Source organism: Gossypium hirsutum, chromosome A09 (assembly GCF_007990345.1).
Source record: "Gossypium hirsutum isolate 1008001.06 chromosome A09, Gossypium_hirsutum_v2.1, whole genome shotgun sequence".
Taxonomy (NCBI): domain Eukaryota; kingdom Viridiplantae; phylum Streptophyta; class Magnoliopsida; order Malvales; family Malvaceae; genus Gossypium; species Gossypium hirsutum.
In genome coordinates this window covers 32,064,409-32,075,616 of record NC_053432.1, presented here as the reverse complement: position 1 = coordinate 32,075,616, position 11,208 = coordinate 32,064,409, and positions in this window count along the sequence as shown.

The window sequence follows — 11,208 nt, the reverse complement described above, 5'->3', positions numbered from 1 at the left end:
TTATTTCTCAAATCAAAAAATTTTTCTTCACCTAAGTGTTTTAAATTGCATTCATAAATAATTCTTTTCACAGTTCCTGTGGGTACGATAACTCGACATTTACCTGTCACTTTATTACTTGTTGCGATTGTGTACACTTGCACATTTTCATCGTTCTAATGTGTTAATGGTATTTTGGCATGTATAAGTTTTGAAAGTTATCTTGGTTTCGTACCATTTGATGCCTTGTCAATTCGTGTCATTTTGGTTACTTTTCTATGCATGTTTATAAGTCTCTTATGGTATGTTTGGAATAGTTTGGTAATGGTTAATTTGAGGTGTGTATTGGTAAGTATTTGTGCTAGATTATGGTGCTTAAAATTAGGTAATGTTAGTTTGTGTTGGCATATTATGTTTTAGTATGTTTGAGGTGCCTTTGAATGGCATATTGGTTAGGTAAATTAGGATTTTGATATGGCAATTTGATTTGTGCTTTGGTGATGTTTAGGTCCCTTTAATGTATGATTAAATGGATTGAGAGGTTATGCATGTAATGGTATGAAATGTCTTGCTTTTAGGTAAAATTTTGGGTTCACACGGCTTGAGACATGGGCATGTTGACTCAGTCGTGTGAGGCACATGGCCTGGTAACACAGTCGTGCGTCATCTGATGATTTTCTTAGGGTGCAAAACAGTGAGTTACATGCCCTAACACATGACTAGGCACATGGGCGTGCGGGGCAACTCAAAGAGTTACACGGTCTGGCACACGGGCATGTGACACAGCCATGTGACCCTCCATAGAGAGTTACACGAGTGCAGATATGGGCTAGGACGGGGCCATCTGCCCCTATTTCGAAAGTTACACGGCCTAGCCACACGGCCGAATGACCCCTATTTTGCAAATTTTCCATCTCTTTCCTAAACTTTCCAAATTGTTTCAAATTGGTCTCGAATTGCTTCCAAGCTATTTTTAAGGCCTTGAAGGCTCTATTTAGGGACAATATGCATGTGTATGAAAGGGTTATGATTTGATTTAAATTATTGAATGATAAAATGTTTAAATGTTTTTTATTGTACTGTAATGTTTTGTAACCCGAATTCGGTGACGAAGACAGGTTAGGGGTGTAACACCTCTAACCTGTATCCGTCGCTGGAATAAGGCTATGAGGCATTACCGATCAATTACATCACAAAACATATATTCTTATACATGAATCCATTGTCACATAAAAATTAATCAAACATAATCACATTGTCCCTTATAAGGCTCTACGAGACCTTAAAACATGTTTGGAAGAGGTTCAGGACTAAACCGATAACATTTGAAAACTTTGGGAAACTTAGAAAGCTTTCATGCATACAGGGTTCACACGCTTGTGTGAGTAGGCCATGTGCCTCACATGGCCACCAGACAAGCCCATATCACAGGCCATGTGGAAATAAGGCATACATACTGACTTGCATCACAGGGCCGGAGACACGCCCGTGTGCCATGGCCGTGGGGAAACTAGAGGGTATATTGACTTGGGTCACAACGCCAGCCACACGCCCATGTGCCAGCCCGTGTGCCACACATGGCCAATAGACATGCCCGTGTGTCTAAGCCGTGTAACTCTCTGACATGTTTAACTAAGTTATAGCAGGCACACGGCCAAGACACACGCTCGTGTGCTCAACTGTGTGGGGCGAAATTATGCTTGGTTTAAGCCACATTTCTCATCCTCCTAAAACATACCTATACCACATCATTTCATACCATTTCCATACATTCAAACACAACCAAAGAATGCTATTTCATACACATTTCATGCCATTTATAAACCATTCATTCAACCCCTAAAATCATAATCAATAACATACCACATCAATATGTCATAACCAACATTTTTCACCTAACTTCCTTACGCATATTCTCACCATACTATCAACTAATTCATGCCACAAAATATACCAATTCATCAGCCTTATATCAAACCAAATCAACCATGATATATCATTGGTAATTAATCAAAACAATTAACCATTTAGCCATCACAATAACCATACCAAACATGCCAAAATGCAAGGCTATATATACATCACATATCACTTACCAAATTCATAAATCAAGCCAATTTAAATGGAAAAATACACACCAACATTACTTCATTTCATAAGCCAACACGCATGGATAATATTATAACTTAAAACTTATCATCAACTCAATAGCCTATACATGCCATATACCATATATACATAGCATCAAAAGTACCAACAAGTTGATCAATAGTGTGACGATGTTCCTGATGATCCCCGAGTTTGACCTAGCTTCGATTATCTAAAAAATAGGGAAAGAACACAGAAAGTAAGCTTTAAAAGCTTAGTAAGCCATATACAAGAAAATTAACACATGAATCAACATCATTTCCATTAATAGGCAAACTATAAGTATACACATATAGACTCATAAACCTTTCTCAATGTACTCTTATTCAATATCCTAAGTGAATTCATCAAATACGTCCCTTTTCAATACTTGAATGAATCTTGTACGTTCCTGAGTCATCTAACTCATTCCCACATTCTTTCTGGACTTAACTTTGTCTGTTGAACCTTTTGGAATCATTAAGGATACTCGGAAATCATATATAGCTCATACAATGCCATATCCCAGATATGGTCTTACATGTTATCTCATATCGATGCCAATATCCCAACTATGGTCTTACACGAAATCACATAACGATGCCAATGTCCCAGACATGGTCTTACATGTAATCACAATACAATGCCAATGTCCCAGACATGGTCTTACATGTAATCACAATACAATGCCAATGTCCTAGACATGGTCTTGCACGTAATCACAATACAATACCAATGTCCCAGACATGGCCTTACATGTAATCACATCTTAGTAATCCTAATGTCATGACATTCGTATCCTATACTATTCCTAGGGTTCGTACGAGACTTTCGGATATTGTAACCTTGTTGATTCTTGGTCGTACTTGATCATTCAACATTCATAGCAATGCATTGACAATTAAACACATATAATTAAATTTAAAGACATTTATTTGCATATGAACTTACCTCATATATACGATGAATGGATCAGATTGATTACTCGACAACTTTCAATTTCCCCCGATCTAAATCTGATTTCTTTCTTTCTTGATGTATAAGAATTCAAATTTAGTTCATTTAATCACCTATTCATTCAATTTCATCCAAAAATACCTATTTGGACATTTTTACGCTATAGCCCCTAAGGTTTCACATTTATTTAATTTAGTCCTTATTTCACAAAAACAGAAATTACACCAAATTTGACAAATCATGCTTGGCCGAATTACCATAGTGCCCTTACCAACCCATATTTCACATTTATTTCACATTTCAACTACATAATTTACACTTTTCACAATTAAATCCCTAAAATGCATTTTTAGCTAAAATCACTTAACAAAACTTTAAAACCTATCATCAAGCTTTCATATTTCATCATCAATCATCGAAAAGCTTAAGCATTTATCAATGGCACTTCACAAAATCATTGGCAACTTCAAAAATTAAGGCATGAGCTAGCTAGAATACAAAGCAACGATCTCAAAAACGTAAAAATCATCAAAAACTGAGCTTAAAACTCTTACCAATCAAGCTCTCAATTGACCGAACCTTAAAATGAACTAAATGTTTTCTTCTTCAAAAATATTCGGCCAAAGAAAAATGAAATGAAGATTAAATTTTGTTTTGTTTTATTAATAATAACCTTATTAACCAAATTACTAAATTAACCTTATTATAAAACATTTAATATAATCCATTTAATGCCCATTTATGTCAAATTCAACAATCAATGGTCTAATAACATCATAAGGACCTTTCATTTAATAAATCATAGCAATTAAGCACTTTAAACAAGTAGAATGGAACTTTTGCATATTACGCGATTTAGTCCTTTTGTCAAATTAACCATCCAATCGATAAAATTAAAACAAAAAACTTTCACACATACATGCTATCATGATATAAACAAACAAAATAATATTAAAATAATTTTTTGACCTCAAATTTATGTTTCCAAAATCACTGTTCTGATTTAGCTAAAATCGGGTTGTTACAACTCTCTCCCTTAGGGATTTTCGTCCTCAAAAATCTTACTATTTGGATATTGCTTTCTTATAGCATCCTCGGGTTCCCATGTAGCTTCTTTAACCCCGTGTCGATGCCATAATACTTTCACTAATGCTATTCTTTTATTTCTCAACTCTTTGATCTCACAAGCCAAAATTTGGATAGGTTCTTCACTGTATGATAAATCTAACTGAATTTCAACCTCGGTCGGGTAAATGACATGTGAAGGGTTGGATCAGTATCATCGAATCATCGACATATGAAATACATTATTAATCCTTTTTAACTCAGACGGTAATGCTAGCCGATAAGCCACTGGCCCAATTTGTCCAGTAATCTCATACGATTCGATGAACCTCGAGCTCAATTTTCCTTTTCGGCCAAATTGTAATATCTTTTTCCACGACGACACTTTTAGAAACACTTTATCCCCGATCTAAAATTAAATATATTTTTGTTTCAAATCTATATACGATTTTTGTCAATCTGACGCTGCTTTCAAACTATCGCGAATTACTTTCACTTTCTCTTCAGTCTCTCTAACCAGATCAACCCCGTGAATCTTATTCTCACTAAGCTCAGTCTAGTACAAAGGGGTTCTACATTTACGACCATATAGAGCTTAGTATAGTGCCATCTTTATACTCAATCGGAAGATATTCTTGTGAGCAAATACAATTAGCGGTAAATATTTCTCCCATCTACCTTCAAACTCGAGAATGCAACTACACAACATATCCTTAAGTATCTAAATAACTCATTCGGATTGACCATTCGTTTGAGGGTGAAATGCAGTGCTAAAACCTAGCTTTATACCCAGTGCCTCTTGCAATTTCTTCCAAAATCGTGAAGTGAATCTCGGATCTCTATCCAAAACAATAGATATTGGCACTCCATGCAATCGAACAATTTCTGAGATATACAATTTATCTAATTTATCAAGTGAGAAATCTGTACGTACCGGGATGAAATAAGCTGATTTCGTCAATCTGTCTACAACAACCCAAATTGCATATTTCTTTCTCGGAGACAAGGGCAAACTCGATACAAAATCCATAGTTACTCTGTCCCATTTCCACTCAGGAATCATGATAGACTGTAATAAACCTAACGGCACTTGATGCTCAGCTTTCACTTGCTGGTAGATCAAACATTTCGAAACAAATTCTGAGATATCCCTTTTCATGCTATGCAACCAATAAAACTATTTCAAATCATTATCCCTTTTCGTGCTTCCCGGGTGTACTGATAAACAATTACTATGTGCTTCATTCAAATTCATTTGAATCAACTCTGGATTTCTAGGAACACATATTCGGTCTCTGAATCTTAAACAATTATTAGAATCAACTTGAAATTCTAAATCAGAATTTGACACATGCTGAACCCTTTTTGCTTGCAGTTCATTATCAAACTTTTGAGCCTTACAAATCTGTTGTAGAAGTAACGGTCTTGCTTTCAACTCAGCTACTATCGAAACCTTCTTCAGAAAAAGCTAATTGTGCATTCAAAGCATGTAAAGTAAACAAGGACTTTTGGATCAAAACATCAACAACTATGTTCACTTTCCCCATATGGTAGTCAATTAGCAAGTCATAGTCTTTTAACAATTCTAACCATCTCCGCTCTCGTAAATTCAAGTCTTTCTGAGTCATCAAATATTTCAAGCTTTTGTGATCCGTATAAATATGGCATTTCTTGTAACACCCCAAACCCGGCCTAGACTTATGACCGGATCTGATGCGCCACATCGAAGCGTTCAAAACATTCCGTATTACTTAGTTTGGAAAAACTTAGTTGGTGTTTTAAAAGACCCTTTTAAAAGTAGGTTAAAGTGAATGGAAGCTGTGCACCAGGTAGGAAACCAGGAAGGAGAGGAGGTGAGTCCGTCGGACTGCTTAAGTACCAAGCTCCCTTCGGATCCAATCTTAGACATGCACACCGCCATTGCCACACTCTAACATCTCGTATAATTTGGAGAAAACCGTTTGGTTATGTCCATCTTAAGAAAATGATTAAGGTTGAAAACATTTGCTTAGCGGAAGTCTTACTTGTATTCGTGTTATTTTGAAATCACTTAATGTTTTTGAAAACGCGTCCTAGAGCTAATCTATTTCATTAGTTATCATAGATCAGTTTTATCATAATAGAATTAAATAATAAAGAAACAACCCAAACCATAAAAATAATTAGCGGCCTTATTACAAAAACCCAAAACCATAAACGAAAAATATGGAAAATCTAGTTCACCAAAAGAAAACGAATTCTCAGAAAATGTGTGGCCACTCCGAATCCTGCCCAGCTCCAAGTCCACCAACTAGGGCTCACTTGCAAGGATGGAAGAGGAAGGGGTGAGTTTGGGAAACTCAGTGCATACAGAAACCCATCCAAAGCCCAAATCAGCTTGAGCCCATTGGGCCTAAGCCCTATTCAGATAACAGTACACAGTGGACTGAAGCCCTTTTCAGAATACAGTAGCAAGGCCTTAGCCCCTTTTTACATAACAGTGTGGCCCATAGGCCCAGTTCAGTAACATAAGTAACAATAGTAGTAATGAATGCAAGCCCAACTGGGGAGACTACTCAACCCACCAACCGCTACACTGCCCCGTACCAGCCCTACACTCCATAGTTGCAGCAACGCTGCTCAAATATCAGTAAGTTGAGGCAAAGCCTCCAGTACGTGGACGAACCACTTTCAATACTTCCTCCATCAATACCCCAATCCCATGCAACAGATATTAATAAAAGCATATCATGTAAAATGCAGTATTAATCAATCATGCAGTTTAGCCAATTTAAACCCTAGGGGTATTTCGGTAATTATGCTCTTTAGGGGTAATTTCGTACTTACGCAACTACACAAGCTATTTTAGTAATTTTTAGCAGTTTTATGCAATTTTGGTTCCACCATCTAACTAACAGGCTACTTTGCCCATCTCTTACCCATATTGGTCCGTAAGCCCATTGGGCCCAGTTTTGGCCCATCGAGGCCCTCTTTTTCCGAAGTACGTTAAGACGTTACACAAACTTACTTACCACCTTGCGGTGCTAGATCTAACAATTACTCTACGTCTTGAGAGCATTCGCATACTCACAAGCCCATGAAATGCCAGAATTTCGGCATTTCGGCTTTTGCCGAATTGAACTAAGAAAGGGTGTTCGGTACACACCTGATTCGCGACGACTACTACTGAGATCTCTTCCGATGTCCTACAATTGATTAGCATAGTTCTTATTTACAACCCATAATCACTAAACCCACAACCTACTTATCCATGATCGAACCATGTCCCTAAAAGCCTTTGAAACCTTACCTTTTTGCCAAAATCGATAGCTAGCTCTGAATCCGATTGCTCCAACAACCCACGCCTTCAATCCAACACTTAAGAAGACACTAATCATTGACAGAAAACGTCAGTTAAAAACCCTTAGAGCCACATGCCCAAATCGACAGCTTCCCTAGATTTTAGGGACTTCGGCTTTTCCTAACTTTGTAAAATATGACCAGATCTGAGATGATGAACACTTACCCCTTACTCCTTTTTGATCTCCACGCAATCTGATGCAAATTTATCTTTCAAACGACGGTAGAACTCGACTCCCGGAGTTTTGAAGTTTCGGCTATAAGCCCCCAAATCTATGGTTTTTCAGCTTTTGGGTGATGAAGGAGATGACAATATGAAACTATAACCTGGATGTAGAATTGCCGACAGGTCTCTAAAGTTTAGAAAGAATAATCGTTGATTAATGAAAACACAATGTTAAAGGATTTGGCTTTGAAGAAATCGGTACCTGTAATGTGTGTTCAAGATTTCGGCTTTTATGGATTCGGCAAAAGTATCGATAAACAGCAGAATTGATGAATGGTTTCGAAGAAGAAAAATAGAAAAAGAAGAATAGGGGAAGTGGTAGTTTCGGCTAGAGAGGAAGAAGAGAGAAAAGAAAAACCTTGTGATGTCTGAGCAGAAAAGAACGGCACCACTCAATACCCTAGGTGCCGAAATACTAACCTCATAACCCTCTGCCGATTTTTCCCCCCTTCAATTCCCAAAATTCGGCCAACTCCTAACCTCTCTCCTAATCCCTTAAATCTCTCCCCTTATCACTCCTTAATCCAAGCGTTTGGATTGATCGAAACTCTCCTTTAGTAGAATCCACCTGGACTCCAACACTTACCCCTCCAGCACTTAAAAATAAATGCATCTATTTGTCAACACTGGCAATCGATCCCATGCCTCCCTCAAAGCTCCACACGCCACCTTTTTAGGAGCCTAGTGGCGTCACCCTTGCCACTTTACTAAGGCTCTTTTTGTGATGCAATTTTCCCATATCTCTATACAAGGGCCATCTAGCCAGAACCCCTAACTCCTAAGTCCAAAAGTTCAAAAATTCAACCGGGTTTTGGCCAACACATGGGCCTTCCATAAGCCCATTTACCTACTCAAAATATTAATTCCACATCCAAATACAAAATTTTAAAAATCTTTACAAAATATTGAAAACTGAGAATAAATCCGAAAATCAAGATGTTACACTTCTCACTAAACAAATAATGACGCCAAATTTTTGAACGCGAACACAATGGCAGCCAATTTATAGATCGTGCGTCAGATAGTTCTTTTCATATGCCTTCAATTGTCTTAAGGCATAAGCTACAACTTTGACTTCCTGCATCAAAAAACAACCCAAGCCATTTAATGATGCATCACTGAAAATTAGGAATTCTTTACCAGACTTAGGCTAAACTAACACTGGAGCTTCAGTCAATAAAGCTTTTAATTGCTCGAAACTTTTCTGGCATTTATTTTACCACTCAAAATTAACATCTTTTTAAAGCAATCTTGTCATTGGAGTTACAATCATAGAAAAGCCTTTTACAAACCGTCTATAATATCCCACTAATCCTAGAAAACTGTGGACCTCAGAAACATTTATCGGTGACTTCAAATCTATTATTGAAGAAATTTTACTCGGATCAACCCGGATACCATTAGTTGAAACAATATGTCCCAGAAAACTAGCCTCTCGTAGCCAAAACCCACATTTGCTAAAATTTACATACAATTGCTTATCTCTCAAAGTTTGTAACACAATTATCAAATGTTGTTCATGATCAAATTCACCACGAGAGTAAATCACGATATCATCAATAAACACAACTACGAATCGGTCTAAATATTGCCTAAAAATTTGGTTTATCAAGTCCATAAAAACAGCAGGTGCATTCGTTAGTCCGAAAGGCATAACCAAAAATTCATAGTGACTATATCTCGTTGTAAATGTAGTCTTTGACACATCAGAGTCTTTAACCCGAAATTGGTAATAGCCCGATCTAAAATTTATTTTCAAAAACACTATATCTCCTTTCAATTGATCAAACAAATCATCTATTCTGGGCAGAGGATACATATTCTTGATCGTCACTTTGTTGAGCTGTCTATAGTCAATACACATTCTCATCGTGCCATCTTTCTTTTTCACAAACAATACAGGAGCACCCCAGGGCGAGAAACTCGGTCTAGTAAAACCTCTATCCGTCAATTCTTGCAACTGGGTTTTCAATTCTTTTAACTCTATCAGTGCCATTCTATACAGAGCTATCAATATCGGCATAGTTCCCGGCATTAACTCCATGCCAAATTTAACCTCTCGGATCAGTGGTAAACCGGTAGCTCTTCAAGAAACACATCTGGATACTCACACGCAACTGGCACTGATTCGATCTTCTTTTCAGTCACTTTCATATCAAGTACATAAGCAAAATAAGCTTCGCAACCCTTTCTCATATATTTCTGAGCTAACATTAAGGAAATCACTATTGGTAAACTATTTAAATCATCTGACTCAATCTGGATTAAACTATTTAAATTATCTGACTCAATTTGGATAATCTTATTATTCTGACATCTCAGATTAATCATCTTTCATTTACTGTTTACTATAACATCATGCAACGTTAGCCAATCCATACCCAAAATTATATCAAATTCATCAAATGGCAACAACATCATATCAGCTAGAAAATAGAATTCTTGAATCATCAATGGATAGTTCTTGCACACTTTATCAACCAAAACACACTTGCCTAAGGGGTTCGACACTTTAATCACAAAATTTAGTAGACTCTACAGGAAAAGTCTTACTAGATACTAAATTCACACATATATACAAATGAGTTAATCCTAGATCTATCAATGTAATAACATTAGTATCACAGAGAGTGAAAGTACCGGTGATAACATTTGAAAATGACGCTTCTTCGCGAGCGCGAATAGCGTAGGCTCGTGCAAGTGCTTTGGCCTCTGACCTTACAGTAGAATTTTAGTTGCTCTCTGGCTACCGCTTACATTTCCCATGTTTCTAGGTGGTCTACCTCTAACTACAGTGTTACTTGGCCTCTTGCTTTGAGCGTTATCTTTTTCTGCTAACTCTGTACAATCTCTGATAAAATGATCTAACGATCCACATTTAAAACAAACCCTATCATTCAATCTACAATAACCGAAATGCAATTTTCCATACTGTCTACATTCAAATCGATTTGGTTTCACACTCCCAACAGTAGCTATCGAAATAGCCAGAGCTTTAAAGCTCGAACATTGTCTTTCACAATCTCTATTTGAACGTCTAACTGATTCATTAGAATGATTAAACGAGTCCAAGAATTTCTTTGATGCAGACTGATAAGATTTTTCGGTTGATCTCTTTCTCGGATCTCTTGCTACAAAATCAACTTTTCTTTTTTCTTTACTAAGATCCCCGGCTTTACAAGCCCTTTCAACTAGAACGACAAATTATTTCAACTTTAGAATTTTGACTAGTAATTTTATATCCTCGTTCACTGCATCAATGAACCATTTACACATGATTTCTTTAGTGGAAACATATTCCCGGGCATACTTGCTTAACTGTAGAAATTCTCTTTTATATTTAGTGATAGTCATTCGGCCTTGTTTCAATTCTAGAAACTCTTTATGCTTCTGATCTAGAAATCGTTGACTTATGTACTTTTTTTTATACTCAGATTGAAAGAACTCCTAGGTAACCCATTCTCTTGGAACAACAAATATCAAATTTTTCCACCAATGATACGCACTATCTATCA